This window comes from Lissotriton vulgaris, chromosome 9, assembly GCF_964263255.1.
Source record: "Lissotriton vulgaris chromosome 9, aLisVul1.2, whole genome shotgun sequence".
Taxonomy (NCBI): Eukaryota; Metazoa; Chordata; class Amphibia; order Caudata; family Salamandridae; genus Lissotriton; species Lissotriton vulgaris.
Window position 1 is genome coordinate 1,244,084,473 of NC_141697.1, and position 23,179 is coordinate 1,244,107,651.

At 45.3% G+C, this 23,179-nt stretch overlaps 1 protein-coding gene across 1 annotated transcript in view; it reads left to right on the top strand.

Moving 5' to 3' along the window:
* The window catches only part of LOC147693179 (uncharacterized), a 708,628-nt gene that overhangs the window by 213,363 nt on the left and 472,086 nt on the right, over positions 1–23,179 (top strand).

Below are 23,179 nucleotides of genomic sequence, written 5' to 3' on the forward strand. Positions count from 1 at the left end.
CGGAAGTAGAGTACCCGGTCTAGTCCCGGGCAGCAGAGCACAGAAGCACTTCCGGGGGAAAACGCTTAAACATCGCGTTTCCCGCCGGCTTGGTGCTTCGGATTCCGGATTACTTGCTGGGAATCACGCTGCCGAGACCTGCCTTCCAGAGACAAGCCGCGCTGGAGCGCTGCTCGGCTGTTACATCAGCCCCTCGTCGGAGTGATTCCCTTCACTCGTCTTGGACCTAGGAGGCAACCCGCGCTGGAGCGCAACCCTGCCTCACATCTGCGTCACTCAGACGCGTGTTCATTCCTTCTCCTGGGGGTTCCAGGAACGTGCCAGTTTATCAGTTTTCATTAACCATTATCGCGCAGGAGCGCCTAGAGGGTGTTAAAAGGACCTAAGTTGCTTTTTGAAGTTTGTACTAAGGTGTTCCACCGCGCAGGAGCGCCAAAGGGATACCACTCGTGGAGTGACTGGTGCCCAGTTACTGCTACTTGCGCAGGAGCGCACTCTTTTGTTTTAGCTTGGGAGAACGCGCAGGAGCGCATTATTTTAGTTTTGGACTTAACTGCAACTCGCAGGAGCGCGTTACCGTCGCTATTCACTTCCGGAGCTGCTCTCATCTGGGGTCTTTCATTCCGGAAGCATTGGTGTGTTCTCAGAGGGTGACAAGGTCTGTGTGTGTATGTGGGGGGTGGTTCCTTTCCGGGTCTGACTCTGTTTCTGAACTATCTCTTTTGGTTTCCAGTTGACACCCGGACGCCCCCGCCAGCTCCACACTATCCACTACCCCTACACCCTGGCTCCCATCCCTGCGTCCATCTCATCCCTGTTGGGTATCGCTTTCCACGAGGGTCAGGTGGGTACAGGGACGGGTGCTCTTGTCGTCTCTGCGGAATTGCGTCACAAGCCAAGGTAAGACTTGTGGGGCACCTGACAGAATCCGAAGCCCATGGTACTCATTCCGCCCAGACGACATGGACGACCCGGAGGTCACTCTGCAGGATATCGCAGTCATGCTGGCTGCCATGCAGACAGAGAACCTTGCCTTGCGCCATGACATAACGGCCCTACAGGGTCAAATGGCAGCCGGGGTCACCAGTCCTTGGGGTACTACTCCCAGCACTAGGGTTAGACAAGACGGCCTGTTGAGACCTCCAACGTTCACCTTTGGGGGGCCCTCTGCCGCCACCAACCAAGACACAGCCATCCAGGTCGTCACTCCCCATCCTGTGCAGTTGGCCCCTCCCGAACGTTTCTATGGTGAAAGCACGAAGTACGGAATATTTATTCATCAATGCCAACTGCATTTCATGGCAAGGATCGCGGCCTTTCCGGATGACGCTTCCAAGGTCGCCTACATACTATCTTACATGGGTGGAGATGCCGCTCAGTGGTCCATTTCCTTGGTCGAGAACGACGATCCCATGCTTAACCACCTACCGACGTTCAAGGAAGCCATGCGGTGTATGTTCGCTCGCCATACCTTCGTGCAGGCCGCAGACAACGAGCTGCTCAGCCTTAAACAAGGCAACCAGATTTGCTCCATTACATCACCATGTTCAACAGGCTTGTCATCGAGGCCCACTGGCCTGAGGATAAGAAGGTATCTGTGTTCTATCGGGGTTTACGGGATGACCTGAAGGACCTTATCTCGCAATATCCCAATCCGCCCGAGGCTATAGGCCCGTTCATTGACATGGTGGTAAAAATGAACTTCCGTCTACAAGAAAGAAAGACCGACAGGGGAAAAGGCAACGACAACCGTCTCTTGCCTATCGGGGACAAGGGCGCCGAGAAAGCCAAAGAGGACTCCAATCCCCAGGGAGAGACGTCTGAGCCCATGCAGATCGGAGGCTTGAGAGGACCCTTGACCAGTCAAGAAAGGGAAAAAAGGAGGAAGCAGAACCAGTGCCTATATTGCGGCAAAAGCGGACACTTTGTGCGGTAATGCCCCGCTAAGCCCTCTAAACCACGAGGCAGAAGGCCTTACGCATTGCCCATCAGCAAGGGAGACAAGACGGGAAACGAGACAACCCAGTAGACATGGGGATCCGTCCTCTGGGTTCTTCGTCTTGTACATCAGCGATCCCTGTGGTATACGACGGAAGTCATCACGTCGGCATGGACGTATCCTTACGGAATCTGGCAGGCAGAACCTGGGTGGTGACCGCCATGTTGGATTCAGGGGCGACGGGCTGTTTCATAGACACCGCATTTTCCAGTGCCTTGGGCATCGACACAGTAACGAAGGCCCAACCAGAACCCGTCAAGGCTGTTGATGGAACAGACCTAACTTCCGGCCCTATCAGACACCGAACAGAGAACATGACGATGACCTTCTCAAACAACCACACCGAGACCATCAGTTTCGACGTTATCGACGCCCCTCAATTTAAGGTGATCTTGGGTTTGCCGTGGTTGGTGAAGCACAATCCCCGCATAGATTGGGTGACCAGAACCATCCACCTTGAGTCGGGACACTGCTGCAGCACTTGTTATGCTAAGGACGACCTGCCAGGCCCTCGTTTCATACAGGCACACTCGTTGCCTGTAGTCGGTATGGGAATGGTTACCCAAGGAACCATACCGAAAGAATATCTGGACCTAGCGGGAGTGTTCGACAAGAAAGGTGCCAACACTCTTCTGCCGCACCGGGCGTTCGACTGCCGCATTGACCTGATTCCCGGCTCCACGTTGCCATGCAGCAGGATCTATTCGCTCACGGAAAAGGAAAACATCCACCTTCGCTCGTATCTGGACGAATACCTGGACAACGGGTTTATTCGTCACTCCAGATCACCGGTTTCCTCTCCTCTTTTCTTCGTGTCAAAGAAGGAAGGGGATCTGAGGACCTGCATAGACTTTCGCGCCATGAACACCATCACCATAAAAAATCGGTACCCGCTTCCGTCGATCCCAAATCTCTTGGACCAGGTCAAGAACGCCTCCATCTACACAAAACTGGACCTACGGGGTGCTTACCACCTTGTTAGAGTCCGGAAGGGTGACGAATGGAAGACCGCCTTCCGGACGAAGTTCGGCCTATTCGAATACCAGGTCATGCCTTTCGGACTCTGCAATGCCCCCGCCGCGTTCCAGTTCTTCATCGATGAAGTGTTGAGAGACTTCATCGACATCTTTTGTATCGTCTACATAGACGACATCCTGATCTACTCTCAGACCACCAGTGAGCACGTTCAACACGTACATTCCGTCCTGCAACAGTTGGAAAAACACCGCCTGTACGTGAAGCTGGAGAAGAGCGTTTTTCACGTCACATCTGTTGAGTTCCTGGGGCACATCATCACTCCGGCGGGCATACAAATGGACAACAAAAAAGTAGAAGCCATCCTGTCTTGGCCTACCCCGGAGTCCGTGAAGGGGGTCCAGAGGTTCCTCGGTTTTTCCAACTATTACCGACGTTTCATCACCGGATTCTCAGAGATGGTGGCCCCCATCACGCGCTTATTGCGCAAGGGGGTACGTTTTGGTTGGGACCAAAAAGCAGACGACGCCTTCCAAGAGCTAAAGAGACGGTTTACCGTAGCCCCAGTCCTGGTGCACCCCGACACCGAGCAACCCTTCATAGTAGAGGCAGACGCCTCTAGGGACGCCATAGGCGGAGTGCTCTCACAACGAAACATCGATACAGGACAACTGCATCATGTGGCTTTTTACTCCAAGAAACTCCAACCCGCTGAACGCAACTACACCATGTCTGATCGAGAACTCCTAGCCATCAAGACCGCGTTTGAGGAATGGCGTCACTTCCTGAAAGACTCAAAACACAAGGTGACCATCTACACAGACCACAGAAACTTGCAGTTCCTACGATCAGCACGTGCCCTCACGGCCCGACAGCTCCGATGGACCCTATTCTTCAACGAGTACGACTTCGTGATCACGTTCCGGCCAGGAAAAGACAACGCCAAGGCTGATGCGCTGTCGCGGCTGGCTGAATCCGATGAAGACGCCGAAGACCACGAGCCAGTCTCCATCTTACCGGAAAAACACTTCCAGGGCATAGTCGCTACTATGGTTTCCGTTGGCCAGGCAGAACCAGACAGGAAACGGTCCGATCCCGTTGTCCCGACAGGGGACGAAGAAGACGGGTCAAGCGGGAGCGGTTCACGGCACTTAGGAACCCAAACACATCTTCCAGGGGTACCCGAACAGAAGAAGGCCCTTTACTCGTGTCACGATCATGTCCTCTCCAGCCATCCTGGTTACCATAAAACGCTCGATCTCATGCGAAGGCTGTTTTGGTGGCCTACGATGGTGGCCGATACCAAGAAACACGTGACGAACTGCGCTGTTTGCCTACTCGGCAAGAACAGATCTGAACCATCAGTTGGCCTTTTGCAGTCCATTCCGGTTCCTCCTTTTCCATGGCATACCATCTCCATGGATTTCGTGGTTGAGCTCCCGCTCACCAAGACCGGTCACACCACAGTTCTCACTATAGTGGACCACCTCACCAAGATGGCTCATTTCGTTCCCTTAACGAAACTGCCCGCGGCGGCTGAACTGGCCTTGATCTTCGTACAGGAAGTGGTTCGCCTCCACGGCATCCCTTCTGTGGTCATAACGGATCGGGGGTCGCAATTTTTGTCCCGTTTCTGGAAGGAGGTATGCAGGATACTCGAGATGGACGTGCGCCTCTCCTCAGCGTACCACCCCCAGACCGATGGTCAAGCTGAACGAACAAACCACACCATGGAACAGTACCTCCGCTGTCGGTTGCTTACGGTCGAGAAAGAATGGTCCGAAGTACTATGGATGGCGGAGTATGCGTACAACAACAGCAAGCATTCGGCCATCAGCATGTCCCCCTTCTTTTGCCTCCATGGACGTCATCCCCGCACTTCAGTGTTGGAGGGGCCTCCGGATAGCCACCTGCCCACTGTGCGATCCTATCATGAGACACTACGCGACATCTGGCAACAGGCACGGTTCGAGCTGGCCAAGGCGAAGGACACCTACAAGGAGCATGCTGATGCTCACAGACCAAAGGAACCCGCTTATCGCAGGGGTGATGTAAATGTAAATGTACAGGAATTTATATAGCGCAAATCACCGAGCGGTTTCTAAGCGCTTGCTTAGGGAACCCGTCCTGGTATTCCCCTGTGAGATAACCCCGGCAGGGTATCCACAAGGTGAAAGCCAGGCATCCCGCCACGAGGGGCCATTGTAGAGATTAAGCAAGCTATTGCCCAGAGTTGCAGAGTGTGAACCCGTGAATCGAATAGGCACCGGCGCTGCTGTTACGTCAGCCACTCGTCGGAGTGATTCCCTTCACTCGTCTTGGACCTAGGAGGCAACCCGCGCTGGAGCGCAACCCTGCCTCACATCTGCGTCACTCAGACGCGTGTTCATTCCTTCTCCTGGGGGTTCCAGGAACGTGCCAGTTTATCAGTTTTCATTAACCCTTATCGCGCAGGAGCGCCTAGAGGGTGTTAAAAGGACCTAAGTTGCTTTTTGAAGTTTGTACTAAGGTGTTCCACCGCGCAGGAGCGCCAAAGGGATACCACTGGTGGAGTGACTGGTGCCCAGTTACTGCTACTTGCGCAGGAGCGCACTCTTTTGTTTTAGCTTGGGTGAACGCGCAGGAGCGCATTATTTTAGTTTTGGACTTAACTGCAACTCGCAGGAGCGCGTTACCGTCGCTATTCACTTCCGGAGCTGCTCTCATCTGGGGTCTTTCATTCCGGAAGCATTGGTGAGTTCTCAGAGGGTGACAAGGTCTGTGTGTGTATGTGGGGGGTGGTTCCTTTCCGGGTCTGACTCTGTTTCTGAACTATCTCTTTTGGTTTCCAGTTGACACCCGGACGCCCCCGCCAGCTCCACACTATCCACTACCCCTACACCCTGGCTCCCATCCCTGCGTCCATCTCATCCCTGTTGGGTATCGCTTTCCACGAGGGTCAGGTGGGTACAGGGACGGGTGCTCTTGTCGTCTCTGCGGAATTGCGTCACAAGCCAAGGTAAGACTTGTGGGGCACCTGACACATAGGCTATATAACCCCCAAAAATATACGTTCTTTAAAAAATATACCTAACTAAAAAAATAGTCCCTTGGAAGTAGCGCCGGCCGTGTGCACGAACGTGCTGACATCATCAAGAGCGCGAGGAGTACAGCCGTGGGTGGAAAAGTAAAGACGGCGTTCGGCGGGAGGAGCACGGAAGAGAGGTAAGGGACTTCCTGGAGCACGGAAAGGAGCAGACAATTTGTGACGGGTGTCAGTATTGCAGGGGGCCCTGAAGCAGCCTTTACGTCGGGGCAGCCTTTTGCTATCGAAAAACGTCGGGACGGGCTACAAATAAATGAATAAACAGGCAAAAAGAAGGCCCCTCGACAACTCAGAAAAATAAATAAAACAGGCCTGTGGTTACTCGGAATCGGTAAAAGTGTGCAGGAATCCAGGGACTGAGGCCCGGATTAACCCTCCTCCCCCCGGAGCTACGGAGACTCAAAGCAAGATGCAGACTTCAAAAGAATGGACAATATAATGAGTCGTATGCATCTAAACGAGTGAAAACTCCCGTTATCTTTTCATCATTGACTCGTGAGAAACGAAGAACCGATCAGTGTCAGTGCAAGGAAATCCACCAGCCCTAAGAGATGAACCACAAATGCGTTTTGAGAGCGATCGCAAGCAATAAACTGTCCTGGTTACAGAGGAGATCTGAGAAGGTAGCAAGGAACTCAACCTTCATGTTGCATCAGAAATAAATTGGCTTGCAGAAAAGCCCTCGTTGGCATGTTAAAGCAAATCAAAACAAATTCAAAATCTTCCGTTTTGTAGGCAAACAGCATAACAATACACATGTTTGGATCTGTGTGGATAAGTATAGTACCCTCTGCAATGAAGAGAAAAACGCAGCAAAGAACAGTACTAATACTATATAGTCAAAGTCCTAAATGACGTTTTTCCATGCCTCTGTCAAGTTCCATCCAACCATACATGTTTATGTAAGTTGCTGTACTGTGTGTTCTGTGTGAAAGAGCCTTTGCATTTCAGTTGCCTTTGCTGCCTCTGAAGCCCCCTTCACTTGCAGGGCATCTCCCTGTCACATCACTTGTGATGCTGTAATTGACAACAGAGCATAGCATTGTGCCATTGTACCCAGAGAGAACATCTCTGACAACATCCTGTTAAATTGTTCACTTTTCACGGCGTGTGTCAATGTGTTTGATCCCATAACAGGTAAGCACTGCAGCACTTACAGATGGACATGATACTTGGCCCCCGATACTGTGCTGTCTGAGCGAGGCTTGTAGTGGAGATGGCTTGGACAGTGTTGCTGCACTGCCTATACCTCCCTCCTGTCTATCGAGTGACGGGGCTGGCTGAAGGGCTGGGGGGTGGGGAGCATCTTAAAATGTAGCACCACATGAAATTGAGAGTTTCTATTTAGACATTTTATATACAGAGCTGTCTGCAAGAAAAGAAGCCATCTTTCAAATTTGCAGTGGAATCCGAACAATTCATGTATGACGGAAATTAATAATTTGCTACATCATGTGATCCCAAACGCTTAACCTACATTTTAAAATGAGTATGAGGAAATCTTATACCGGCTTCTGCCATAGAACAAACCATACGGGAGGAAAACGTGCGCACAATTTAATATTCACTCGCTATTATCAGGGCTAAATTTCAGAACAGCGAGGCCTGTCAACATAAGCAGCTGTGCGAGTCACTCGCATGAACGGGCCAATTTACAAACAGCTAAGGCATGCTTGGTAATTCATACAATCTAAGAAGTAGAGGCGCGGTTAAGGGACACATGACAACGCAAAACTTATCCGCTTCGTTTCCGTGGTAAACAAAGCATTTACAATTCAATTGGTCATTTAAAATGGCAATGCCTTTTATAAAAAAAAAGTATATTCATTTAGAATTCAATTAATCCAAACTAATATAATAAATAGAGAGCCTAAACCTTTGAGGCGGGTAATCTCAGGAACCACAGCACCAATCACAACACCCAATACAGAGTTGGAAAGGGCAGTTGCATCAGAAGGACATAGGCTATGCAGACGCCCACCATATACATTTAAAAGGTAAAAGAACCATGCCAGCAAAGTAGTCCCTTGTGGGCGTGTCTGCATTGTGCTGTGGCCGTGTGCTGGGGGAGTGACAAACGCTGGGGGCGTGTGGTACGTTCCGCCCTTCATGCCATGTCTCATATAGTGTGCTAATCCCACCCTGCTCCCTTTAAATACCCTACATCCCATAATCATAACCCACCCGTACTCCTTAAAATACCCCAACACCCTTAAACACTAACCCATCTTAACCCTATAAATGTACCCTGTACCCCAAAACCCAAACCTATCCCTAAACCATAAAAATAACCCGTACCCCAAAACCCAAACCTAGCCCTGAACCCTATAAATAGCCCTGTACCTCAAAACCCAAACCTACCCCTGAACCCTAAAAATACCCCTGTACCCCAAAACCCAAACCTAGCCCTGAACCCTAAAAATACCACTGTAGCCCAAAACACAAACCTACCCCTGAACCCTAAAATACCCCTATACCCCAAAACCCAAACCTACCCCTGTACCCCCAAACCTAGCCCTGAACCCTAAAAATACCCCTGTACCCCACAACTAGCCCAGAACCCTTAAAATACCCCTGAACCCCAAAACCCAAACTTATCCCTGAACCCTAAAATACCCCTATACCCCAAAGCCCAAACCTAGCCCTGAACCCTAAAAATACCCCTGTACCCCAAAACCCATACCTATCCCCAAACCCTAAAACTACCACTGTACCCCATAACCCAAAACTACATCTGAAACCTTAAAAGACCCAAACACCCCAAAACATATACCTCAGTACCCCAAAACATATACCCCTATACCCATACTTACCTTATCCAAACATTAAAAAAAACATGCTTTTACCATTCATGCATTTACAACGAATTACGTTGTAAATGTATGCGTGGTAAAAGCATATAAAATGTAATGCCATGCGTTATAATGCCATTGCGGAGTCATGGTACTTTCGTAATGAAAGTATGCAGAGTGATGGTATGCGGAAAGAAAGTTGAGGAATAATGGGTGTTTACCCTCCCCCGGTAAGTACATTGGTGGCACGGCGGCCCACATCTCTAGCAACATACTTATATTTTTTCACCACCCATTTGAAAAATGCACAGGTCTCTCTCATTGATAGCCAGCACCGACATACACTTTTAGACATACCTCCCGCCACGAATTCTAGAATTGCGAACGTTCGAGCTGGGGAGCTATGTTCGAATCTCGGCATCAGCTCAACATCCTATGATTCCAGGCAAATAGCTTTGTCTCCCCGTGCCTACCACAAATTAATGTGTTCTTCTGTAATGTAAATTGTGCTCATTCCATGTTCTCGGGTTCGCGCTATATAATATTGCAAGAAAAAAAAATAGTAGGGAAACTCGAGTTCACACACTACTGAACACGCACTCTTAAGTGCATCAGCAGTGCACTGTGAATCGGAGCGTATCACAGGCCTGTCACAGATAAGAAATGCTATCAAAACGAAATCCTACAAAACAATATACTACTGGCCGACAGCAATTCATACCCGGACAACGTCAGGACGGGCTGCTAGTATATATATATATATATATATATATATATATATATTTGTTACATGTTTTGTAGGTTAATATGCACCTTACTGGTTACTTGCTCCCTAACATATGGAAGCATTTGAAGCCAAATAAATTGCTTCGATTAAGGATTCCTGTGTGATGTTCTTCTGTTGTTCCTGGTGATGGAGTGGTAATAGCAAGGCTCTCTTCAGAAGCTTTCTTGAAAAAAATAAAAAGATATATATATTTCACCAATGATGTCCTGTACGAAGGGTGCTCTTTTCACAGCTGGTGCGCGTGACAGGGCTGGACAAGCCTTGTATAAAATCTTTCACCAAGTTTCAATAACACGCAGCACTCTCCCAGTTTGGCAGAATAACAATTTATTCAACCGTAAGCTGAGCCATTTTCCTCCTTCACCAACGCGTTTCATCCTGCTCGGTTTTTGTACTGTGATCAAGCCCAGCAGGGTGAAACGTGTTGGTGAAGGAGGAAAATGGCTCAGCTAAAGGTTGAATAAATCGTAATTCTGCCAAACTGGGAGAGTGCTGCGCGTTATTGAAACTTGGTGAAAGATATATATTCCATCCAACCCACCTCATGCCAACACAAGAAGAAGCACTGGGCCAGGGACGGACTGATTTGCATATAGCCAGGTTCTGAGCTGGGATGGGGCAGTGAGATAAATAACGGTGATGGATCAAGCCCTGATCTTTGGACTGGGTAAGAGTGGTCTGTTTAACTCAGACACTCTGTTCATCACCACCACCTTTTTGTAAATCGTTTTTGGCCACTATAGGTGTGGCAGGGTATACTCAGACATGAGTCCCTTTCTCACTGCTCCATCAGGATTCAAGCAAGCCGGGCCGAAGAAGGCTGAAATGCCAGAAACCGGTCCCCGGTAGCTTGTCTCCTTTCTGGTGAAGAATTGGCTTGGTAGTTTAGTCTGCCCTGTTCCCATGATGCACTGGGCCAGGGACAGACTGATTTGCATATAGCCAGGTTCTGAGCTGGGATGGGGCAGTGAGATAAATAACGGTGATGGATCAAGCCCTGATCTTTGGACTGGGTAAGAGTGGTCTGTTTAACTCAGACACTCAGTTCATCACCACCCCCTTTTCTAAAACACAAGAAGAAGGGCATGCACACTAGGTGAGTAAAATCCGAAGCAAATCTTTAATGCCATGGGTCTCCACAGCTTCGACTAGGCGAGATACGCGTTACGGCAGGAACAATACAATCAGCCATGTATAAAGCCAAATAAAGAACAAGAGAAGATGCCTTGTTATGCAAAGAATCAAGCAAAAGCAGAAAAAAGACACAAAATAACAAGTGTAGGATAGTGACAACATGTAGCAACCAACAGAATAAATTAAGAAGAATGCTATGTAAACACTGGCATCTGATCAAGAATGATTCATTGGTAATTTGGTACAAAGAAGACCCCAGATAACGTTCAGTCGTGCCAAATCTCTCATGCAATCTCTTGTAAGAAATACATTATCTTCAAGTAAATCAAAAACAAGTGTATCAATGTGGCTCAAGCAGGGTGACGGTTTCATAAAATGTACAAAATGTAAGACATGTTCCCACTGGCTACATTTGAACAAAAACCTCTAACACAAACATAGAACTATAACACAGTCATTTGTACTGATAAAAAAAGATTTTTAATTTGTTTTGATAAAAAGAGATTTAGACACATATACCTTGTATACAGATAATTTATATAGTTAAAAGTTTTTACTGATAAACAGAAATAAAACATATGTTCTTAAAATAATTAGAGGACAGCATTGTTATCCTGTTAGTGTTGGGTCGGCTGTAGTCAACGCGTTTCGACACACTATGGTGTCTTCATCAGGACCATATATTTTTCAGCCAATTATTTCAAAAAAGGATGAGCCCTAACTTTTCCTTAAATTCTATAGCTTCTAGGCTTGCTGATAGGAACCAGTCAGTGTCAGTATTGTCACACCTGGATCGGCTTTTAAGCCTTCGTGAAAAAGTTCGAAGAGTGAGGCACCTTTCGGTTTGTGAAATCTTAATATGTGGATTTCACTGCTCTCATCTCACTCTTTATCTCCTCATGTTTCTTCAGATTTATATTCTATTTAAAAGGGACCGGTCTCAGAACGTTTTAGATTCCATGGCGGTAATTAACGCGGCGTCTTTCTGTGATTGACAGGGGAAACACAGATGCTGTTTAGAGCGCGGTGATTGTGGCGAGGGTTTTCCTTATTTTCCTCCTAATATGTTTGTTATGGCAGACGATTTCGAGAGAGATGCTTTACTTGTTCCGTTTCTACTTGCAAATCACTGGATACGTAAATGGTTGAAGCGGCGTGCTCACAGCAAAGATAGGAGGGTTCTGAACAGCCTCTTCTGTTTCCGAGGTTCTTCCGCGTGTCTGCTGGTTTAAAACGTTTTAGCTTATAGCTCTAATTTGTCCACTAGAGAAAAGAAAATCAAGGGCCAATTCTCCTGTAAGACAGATTTTGCTGTCTACGTGCTTCAGTGCCCTTGTGGCCTGAGTTACGTGGGCAGCACAATCCTACCTGTTCATAGAAGAGTGTGCAACATCTGAGGGCAATAAAAAATGGTGACAAAACATATCCTGTAGCGCGACATTTTGACAAACACCACGGCAGAAATACACAAGGACTGACATATTTTGTAATTGCTGCTGTCCCACTGAATTCACGAGGTGGCAATCGTGAAAGAAATTTGAGACAATTGGAATCATGTTTTAACATTGAGCTGAATACAAAATTTCCAAATGGTCTCAATATGGAAGAAGATTTCCATACTGATTTATAATGCAATACCTTATTATATTTAAGCAGCTTCCCAGTATATTCTCTGTTTTTAACTTTTAACTAGTGTGTTTGTAGTTGGATATATAATGTTTTTATGTATGGGACACATGCACTTTAAGGAAAACAGAAAGCTAATGACGAATTTGGTTCTTCGTAAGCCCAATGGGGCAGGATCCCTGAAGCATAGCTTTGAAATTGGTAAAGAGGTTGTATGTTTGTTGCGTATTCTATATTCTATATATATGATTAAAATGCCAATGATTTGGTTATAGCAAGATGGTAGTTTTTGACCAAAGGCTATTTACAACTCCCCTTTGTAACGCCCACTTGGGCATAATTCGGGGTACTGTGCAATTTCACTTTAGAACCGCACCATAATATGGTTAACGTAATTTCAGAAACTGCGAAGAAGGGTGATAATCAATTCAGTAACTTCTTCTGAGGTATTTTTTTAATGTACTAATATACGCTATTTCAGCGACATTGCACTGTTAAATGCACAGAATTATGGCTGGTTAATTGTTTTTACATCTTGCGGTCGTCATGAATTTTATGATAAAACTACAAGTCTGTTTTTAGTATCACTTGATGAGTAGTTCACATGTGACACAAAATAGTGGTGATTTAAACAATGTTGAAAACTTTATTTCTTTGTTGCTGAACAAGCCTGCGGCGCAGGTGAAACCCGTACAGCCGCAACCGTCAAATAAAATAATTTCCACAGGAGACATGCGTCGCCATCCTTGTTTTATGAGGAATTGTTAAAAAAATATATATATATATATTTATATATATATATATATATATATATATATCAAAGTCCACAAGTAGCCATTACGAGGTGCACTCACTGTCAGCGTTTGTAGGGTCAGGGAAGGTCGCAGGCACAGCCAGCGTCTGCAGCGACCTGACGCGTTTCGGGCTCCGCCCTTCCTCAAAGGTTTTGCTGCTACACAGGAAGTACCAACACACAGTCTTTCACAGTATATCCCCTTTAATCAATTAGTGCAATCCAACTAAGGTGAATATAAACACACTGCATCATGGGACTGGAAGTCCTGTAAAATAACGCCCATGTGGGCTGCTGGCAATACTATGTAAATCATTAAAATTCATCCATCGTGGTTGTGCCGCTGACTTTCCCCCATTCAGCCGCTCGCCTGTTTGTCCCGCTGCTCTATCCAGGAGGACGGCTGCGGAGCCGCTTACATTAGCGGCGGTGCTCCTCACGACCGGGCCGGCCGTTCTACATCAAAGTCCACAAGTTGTCATTACGAGGTGCACTCACTGTCGGCGTTTGTAGGGTCAGGGAAGGTCGCAGGCACAGCCAGCGTCTGCAGCGACCTGACGCGTTTCGGGCTCTGCCCTTCCTCAACGGTTTTGCTGCTACACAGGAAGTACCAACACACAGTCTTTCACAGTATATCCCCTTTAACCACATGGCTGCTGGCAGTTTTCCCGTCCTGTGCTGAAAAATTCGGGATGTCAGTTATTCATGACGAGCTCAGCTCGTCATCAGCACACGACACCCGTGGGTGAAGACGAGCTGAGCTCGTCATCAGCATCGAAAGGGTTAATCAATTAGTGCAATCCAACTCAGGTGAGTATAAACACACTGCATCATGGGACTGGAAGTCCTGTAAAATAACACCCATGTGGGCTGCTGGCAATACTATGTAAATTATTAAAATTCATCCATCGTGGTTGTGCCGCTGACTTTCCCCCATTCAGCCGCTCGCCTGTTTGTCCCGCTGCTCTATCCAGGAGGACGGCTGCGGAGCCGCTTACATTGGCGGCGGTGCTCCTCACGACCGGGCCGGCCGTTCTACATCAAAGTCCACAAGTTGCCATTACGAGGTGCACTCACTGTCGGCGTTTGTAGGGTCAGGGAAGGTCGCAGGCACAGCCAGCGTCTGCAGCGACCTGACACGTTTCGGGCTCCGCCCTTCCTCAAAGGTTTTGCTGCTACACAGGAAGTACCAACACACAGTCTTTCACAGTATATCCCCTTTAATCAATTAGTGCAATCCAACTCAGGTGAGTATAAACACACTGCATCATGGGACTGGAAGTCCTGTAAAATAACGCCCATGTGGGCTGCTGGCAATACTATGTAAATTATTAAAATTCATCCATCGTGGTTGTGCCGCTGACTTTCCCCCATTCAGCCGCTCGCCTGTTTGTCCCGCTGCTCTATCCAGGAGGACGGCTGCGGAGCCGCTTACAATGGCGGCGGTGCTCCTCACGACCGGGCCCAATCCCATGATGCAGTGTGTTTATACTCACCTGAGTTGGATTGCACTAATTGATTAAAGGGGATATACTGTGAAAGACTATGTGTTGGTACTTCCTGTGTAGCAACAAAACCTTTGAGGAAGGGCGGAGCCCGAAACGCTGCAGACGCTGGCTGTGCCTGCGACCTTCCCTGACCCTACAAACGCCGACAGTGAGTGCACCTCGTAATGGCAACTTGTGGACTTTGATGTAGAACGGCCGGCCCGGTCGTGAGGAGCACCGACGCCAATGTAAGCGGCTCCGCAGCCGTCTTCCTGGATAGAGCAGCGGGACAAACAGGCGAGCGGCTGAATGGGGGAAAGTCAGCGGCACAACCACGATGGATGAATTTTAATAATTTACATAGTATTGCCAGCAGCCCACATGGGCGTTATTTTACAGGACTTCCAGTCCCATGATGCAGTGTGTTTATACTCACCTGAGTTGGATTGCACTAATTGATTAAAGGGGATATACTGTGAAAGACTGTGTGTTGGTACTGCCTGTGTAGCAGCAAAACCTTTGAGGAAGGGCGGAGCCCGAAATGCGTCAGGTCGCTGCAGACGCTGGCTGTGCCTGCGACCTTCCCTGACCCTACAAACGCCGACAGTGAGTGCACCTCGTAATGGCAACTTGTGGACTTTTATATATATATATATATATATATCAACAGCCGAAACGCGTCTCATTGTTTTGCTGCTGGGTGTGGAGTGACCAAAGAACCATTAAATCAGCCAATTTTACATCCTCGTGTGCGTGTTCCCTTTTCTGTGAGGAGTTGGGACGTTGTTTGGATATATATATATATATATATATATATATATATATATATAAAATCTCAAAACCTGGTCGGGTCCTTCCGGTGTCAGGTGGTGCGTCGGCCGGCGGAGCCCAAAGCCTGTTCGTAAGTATCAACACAATCCAAAAGGTAATGACGTACTCTCAGAAGTCAGGTCAGATGCTGAACAACAAGTATTTTATTCTTTAAACCGCTACGCCTTTCGACACCAACATGTGTCTTGATCATACGAATTAACAGTTCTACAAGGACGTGCATAAATAAACAATAAACATGGAAGAGGCACACATTGTAACCCACATCTGACGTCATGTTTGGCAGCCATATCGGAATGGGTAAATGCGCTTAAAAAGCATGTGAAACCCAATGTTTTACGATCGGCAGAAAATTATGAGCAAAACATCCTTGACATGTGTAAAAATAATAATAATAATTAATACCTAACACATTATTGTCAAAGATAATTATGCTGGATGATATAGCATGTACTTAAATGAAGAAACATACATTCTCAGTTTCTAAGCGGTCCAGTGCCTTGTACAGAATTACGTTACAGATCACAATGAGAAATCAGTATGTGACCGACGTGCAGAAATAACGACAACCATGCGCTCCATGTTAAGCTTCGCCAGCCGTCTGTAAAGTAATACACCTCCATGGCCCGTGCCAAAACTCCTGAAGTGAAATATTATGGCGATCTAGTGCCCCCGCAGTAAGGTCTTAGCCTAAACATGCAATTATGTAAAGTATTAAATAATTTTAAAAAATCTGAAATTTCAATCCCACTGCAAAACTTAAGTATATACAGTTGGGTAGGCGAGATACCTCGTCAAAAATAACATTTGTAGAACGCCAGTGCTAATGAGACCAACCACGGAAATTGCTACTAGGCGGACTAGTGCCTATGAATTCATCATTGAGTAAATCTAACTGTGGTTGCAGGAAGACAGAAAGATGGGCAAAATAAAGAAGCCAGTGGCGGTACGAATAAGCCTCTACTTCCTCAAAAAACAGAAGTGTCCACAACACAAAACTCTCTCATAATGAAACCTAAAGTGCTCAAGTGTGATTAAAACTCTCTTACCTCAATAGAAGTGCAGAAATGGTCCTGATGAAGAAAAGGGTAGAGAACCCGTGCTTTGCCTGCAAAAGTGAAGGGTCCCTTTCTTTGCTCCTGTGAAAAAAAAACAGAAAAGAGACACAATTAAAAACAATATACATTGAAACTAATTCTCAGATATACTAAAGAAACAATTCTAAGAAGTATATCATCACAGTCAAATAAAATGGAAGAAAAAATGCAAGAAAATACTTTAGTCTTCATGTAAATGAGTGGCTAATTCCTCATCCAGGTTATGCCCTCCTAGGAATCTATTTTCAAGTTCAATAATCCATTTGGACTCCTTTTTCCTAAGGGCTAGTTCCCTGTTGCCTCCCCTCTTGCCCAGATGTACCTGCTCAATGGCAAAAAATCTTAAAAGGGAGTTATTGGATTGATGTTTCTCTTGAAAGTGTCGGGCGATCGGATTAGGACAACATTGGTAATAGCTCACAAATGTTCCTGGATATGTTTCTTAACCATGCATGTAGTGCTCCCAATGTACCTAAGTCAACACGGACACTCAAGAACATATATGGCATAGTTGGTACTACATGTAAGGAACTTCAGAATGGTTTGCTGTGTCTCAACCCAGGTATCTCAAATTCCTTCACCATATGGCTTGATCTGCATGCTCTGCAGTGTTCACACGGGTAAAAACCTTTGAGGTTGTGTATATTCTTGTTCCGGGTTTCTGTGATATCCCCTCTCACCAGGATATCCCTGAGGCTTTTGCCCCTTCTGTATGTTATAAGGGTATACACCTGTTACAACGCATTTTTTACAACGCAATACTGTTACAACGCATCTATTACAACGCAGATACTGTTACAACTCATGTTTTTACAACGCATTTTTTTACAACGCAGGTACCTTTACAACGCATACCATTACAACGTAAGTATTGGTAAGTATATATTTATATTTTAAATGTTATCTGTTTGGGGTAAAGGGGTATTTTTAGGGTTTAGGGTCAGTTTTGGGTTTTAGGGTAAAGGGGTATTTTTAGGGTTCAGGGTCAGTTTTACGTTTTTGGGTAAAGGGGTATTTTTAGGGTTCTGGGTCAGTTTTCAGTTTTTGGGTAAAGGGGTATTTTTAGGGATCAGGGTCAGTTTTTAGTTTTTGGGTAAAGGGGTATTTTTAGGGTTCAGGGTCAGTTTTCAGTTTTTGGGTAAAGGGGTATTTTTAGGGTTTAGGGTCAGTTTTTAGTTTTTGGGTAAAGGGGTATTTTTAGGGTTTAGGGTCAGTTTTTAGTTTTTGGGTAAAGGGGTATTTTTAGGGGTCAGGGTCAGTTTTCAGTTTTTGGGTAAAGGGGTATTTTTAGGGTTAAGGGTCAGTTTTTAGTTTTTGGGTAAAGGGGTTTTTTAGGGTTCAGGGTCAGTTTTCAGTTTTTGGGTAAAGGGGTATTTTTAGGGTTCAGGGTCACTTTTTAGTTTTTGGGGTACAGGGGTACAGGGTAAAAATAAATTAAAATTAATTTTAAAATAAAATAATTAATTGAAATTAAATTAAATTAAATTACATTAAATTATTTTTGGGGTTGAGGGTCAGTTTTGAGTTTTTGGGGTACAGGGGTACAGGGTAAAAATAAAGTAAAATTAATTTTAAATTATTATAATATTTAATTAAATTAATTAATTGAAATTAAATTAAATTACTTTAATTTATTTTTGGGGTTGAGGGTCAGTTTTGAGTTTTTGGGGGTACAGGGGTACAGGGTAAAAATAAAGTAAATTTAATTTTAAATTAAATTAATTGATTGAAATTAAATTAAATTACATTAAATTATATTTTTGAAAATTAATTTACGATTATAATATTAATATTAATATATACTTACCAATACTTACGTTGTAATGGTCTGCGTTGTAAAGGTACCTGCGTTGTAAAAAAATGCGTTGTAAATACATGAGTTGTAACAGTATTCGCGTTGTAAAAGATGCGTTGTAACGGTATGCGTTGTTACAGTCCGCGTTGTAACATCATATATCCATAAGGGTATACACCTGTTACAACGCATCATATATCCTGTTATAAGTGGTCTATCATTTATACTTGGACCTATGATATTGTCCAATTTCAGGATCTTCCAATTCTCTGCTAGAACTTTGTGAACCCTTTTGGAATCATGGTTGAATGTGGTGATAACCCTAGACTCCATCTCATCCTTGTCATCTTTTTTAATGTACTCTAATGTACGGGAACTGGTAGTTTCTTTAACCTTATCCAAAGCTTTTTCCAATACCCACTCAGGATACCCCCGCTCTCTGAATCTGGCTAGCATCCTTTCTTGCTCTAGATTGTACATTTCATCAGTACTACAGTTTCTTTGTGCCCTCAGTAGCTCTCCAAAGGGAATGCTCCACTTGAGTGCTTCTGGATGAGCACTGAGGGCATGAAGGAGGCTGTTCCCTGCAGTTTCTTTCCTGTGAAGACTTGATACAAGAGTACTCTCCTGCCCTGTAATGATAGTATCAAGGAATTCTATCCTTTCCCTGCTCAATCTGGATGTCAATCTAATATTGTATGGGTTGATGTTTAATTTCATAATGAAATTGATTACTTCACTTTCAGTGCCCCCCCATACAATGAAAAGATTGTCGATGTACCTCATCCATACTTTCACTTGATCAAAATCAGATTGAAGAATTTCCTCCTTCCAAATATCTTCCTCCCACTTACCCAGAAAGAGGTTTGCAAAGCTCGGCGCAAAGCACGAACCCATCGCGGTGCCCCACACCTGCTTATAGAGATCCCCTTCGAACATGAAGATGTTGTTAGTGAGACATATCCTCATCATCTCAATAAGCATGTAAGTGTGTTCCAGGTAACCTATGTCCCTCCTCTCAAGGAATGTAAACAAGCCTCCATACCCTGGTCGTGGTCATTGATGTTTTATAAAAAACTCACGTCCAGGGTAATCAATATGAACCCATCTTCCCACTCGATGCCGTCTATTCTATTAAGGAAATCCTTAATATCCTTTATATAGGATGGTAAATAGGCCACATATTCTCTAAGAAAATGGTCTATATATTTCGATATGTTCTCATTCACACTCCCAAGTGATGACACAATGGGTCTCTCCGGAGGTCTTGTGGGGTCTTTGTGTATTTTAGGAAGTAGGTACAATATGGGTCATTTGGGATAATCTTTTTTGAGAAAGCAGTATTCTTGCCAGGTAATGAGCCCTGCCCCCTGCCAATAGGACAATTTATCCCAAGTACTGGTTATACTCAAGTTGTACTCGGTGGTGTTACTTCTGCAGTAAAAATTAACATCACTCAGTTGTTTCTGAGCTTCCTCAATGTACATTTCTCTACCCCATAAAACAATATTGCCCCCTTTATCAGAAGGTCTTATTACAATGTTTTTGTCCTCAGCCAGTGAAAGAATAAGGCCCCTTTGTTTTTTCGACAAATTGAACCTCACATTGTTACATCTTCCTGTTCTATGTTTATGCTTGGTAAGTTCTTTTGTTACCACCTCATGAAATGTATCTATAGAATCATATGTATTTCCATTTCAGTTAAAGATCTTGATGAAAGATTGATAATAGTTCTGTTTACCATTGTTCTATCCATTGTTCCTTGGCTTTCCTGTAGCCCCCTCGTCTGGTTCCCACTGGCTCTCTGCTTGTTACTCCTTTGTTTGAGTTTGTCGTTTTTGTTTGGAGCGCCCTTGCCTCTTCCTCTTCCTCATCCCTGACCTTGTCCTCGACCCCTCTTTGACGTTGACGGTGCTGATGTTGATTTCTCTGCTTGTCGCCGTGTCCTCAGCACCCAAAATTTGTCTAAAAAAGTCGCTGGTTTGGTTGTTATTTAAACATCTGAGGAAGTACTGGCTGTTTGGACTGAGATGCCTGCGTCCGAGTCACTTGCTGGTAAAGTATCTGGCAGTTCCTCGGAAATTAAGGATCAATCCGGTCTCACATCTTGGATAGTTTGTTATTTATACAAATGGTCATATTTCTGACTGTATGTTAAAATACGGCCACTCTCTTAATCAATGCAGTCCCTATGTTTTTTCCTCTGTTTACAAAATTTGATATCATCCTCATATTTCTTGAGTCCTCCCTTTTAATTCATCCTTAAATCTTTTGATGTTGTCTTGTTCAGAACTTGTTTTTAAATCATCCTCAATCTCCTCAAGTTCTTTGATGATTCTCTCCCTGTCTTCCCATGCATACTTGATAAGTATGCATAACATGTTCTTAGAGCTTGATGCTGCATTAGCCGCCCATTCTTCTAGCATGTTTGGGTTAGGGGATTCGTATGATCGTGTGATGTAAATCCTTAATCCACGTGGCACCATGCCTTTGTCTACATAATCTTGGAGGCAGTTAGCCTCCCACCATATGGACGATTCGTGTTTCTTCAATTTCTCAGTTTGGTATTGAGAACACTCCCCTCTGGTTTGTCTGCAACTGGTCCTGTAGTTCCACCTTTACCCGGTGCTCGAGCAAAGAGTGCCTGCGCCTCCTTTCGTCTTACACCTTCGTCTTCCATTGTATTAAAACTGTGTATGGAATGTTTTGTGTTTTGTGCACTGTGGGTATGCACGTCTCGGTAGATAGGGAAATATGCAGTATTAATCCCTCCGCTTCTCTTCTCATACTCGTGTTGGCGTCTGACCTCCCCGCCTAAGAGTAGGCGGTTCCTGATGCCACTTGTACTATTCAAAAGTTCGTGGGGTACCGACAGATACGTAAAGTTCAAAATGCAACGGCTCTTGCTTACAAGATTCAAAATCTCGTATCTGTCTCCCTGCTTCAGCCTGTATACAAGCAAGTAAATACCCGACCCCCGGATTCCCAGCACCAGTAATTGATTTTCCAGGATTTTGGAGGCCAATTTGTAAAGAACGGAAGGACTTGCGGCATGAGACAGTGTTTTAATTTAGCGCCATGACAGTAGGAACAAATGGTATGTGCTGTCTGACTACCATTTGAGATATCTGTGGAGAAATGACAATGTTTTTTAAATTTTTTGTTCTAAAGATTGGGGTGCACATAGCTGTGAACTTTGAGGTTTCTATTACGCACTGTCTATTTTGTTGGGCACTTGGAAGCACAGGGTAAGTAGAGATGAATAGGCACAACAGTAACACCGATAAATACAACCAGCACTTTAGTGGGCAATTTACGAGGACTATCTATTTTTAAATGTATACAGTCCCATGAATAGTTAACAGAAACTTGAGACTTTTCAAATAAGATATTGCACAGAATAAATATTTTTATAATAGTCTGGGCAGCTCTTGGAGGCAAGAAAGAAGCTTTCTCAAATTGTACTTATAAACTTTAGTGTTTTTAACTGAGCACGGGCGAAATTGAAATGGCTTTATTTATCGGTTCTTACAATGGTGTATGCTCTGATTTGGGAACATTGTACTAACAACAATGAGCCTAAATAGACACTTTTTACCCACATTTTTTAAAACTTTTCGCATCATCCTTGTGTACTGCCCAGTTGTTTGCAAAAGTTGGGGTTTTACTGTGAAGACCCGACACTGGTCTTGGGTATTTAACCAGAGGTCTTTTTAGTTTAAAACATCGAATTGTGCAGTCACGGGTTGTATTGCATTTATTTGATGCAGTAGTTGTGGAATGACATTATTTCAGGGTTTGTATGGACAATGTAAATATTTTGTATTGAAACATAAGATAGCTGCATCTGTAGGGCTCTTCTGTGTCTATGCATCATGTGCATTTTTGCACTTTATAAATGGTTAGCTCAGTACGGCGCACATTATGTATGAGAAAGGCCAGTGCCTCGGCCGAAGCGGGTCACATTGGCAGATTTACTGAAATAAACGGAGTGGATTAACAATTGGTATCCTGTGCTGTGTGGGTGCCTGTTTTTATTTTATGATCAGGCTATGGATGGAATAGATAGATAGATAGACTTGGAACCACTGAGGATCCGACAGTCCCCATGTTGAAATGTGATTTGCTGCCAACACTTTAACCAGGAAGTGTTGGCAGCCATATTGAATCTCGGCTTCAGCCAAGGCCTACAAAAAACTTTTAAAAAAACATTAGAGGGCAGAGTAGGAATACACTGGCCCCCTAACCCCGACTGGGAGAAAAGTCTTTTTTTTTCCTTTTAGCTTTTGCAGCGAAAATGTGACAGAGCCGCATACCCGTTAGGGGCCCCAAACCCCGGGTGGGACCCGGCTTTTTCAAAAGATTTAATTAGGGGAGTGTGACCGAGGACTATCTATGGCTCCAGAAGGGGGGCTGCATGGCCCCCCTCCTTTTCTCTGTATAGGGCCTGCTGCAGGAAGGTGGTGGTCCCCGTGGGAGAGGACGGCCCCAGAGGGGTGCATCGCTGCTCTCCTCCCAATATTTTAAAAGACTATGGTCCCAGCAAGGTTGTGGTCGTCTGGGCTGGGTCCCTGAGGTCCCCCAATTCAAATAATTTTTGCCGCTTGAGAGGGTGGTGCCTGGGGCCATGGGGTCTGAGAGACCTCTCCCTAATTACATTGTGGCATGTGAACCAAGTAGGTTGTGGTCCCCTGGGCCTTTGGGGGGGGGGTCAGAGAGGTTCCCCTGTTTATAAAGAAATAAGCCCTGGGGAGGTGGTGGTCCCCGGGGCAATAAAA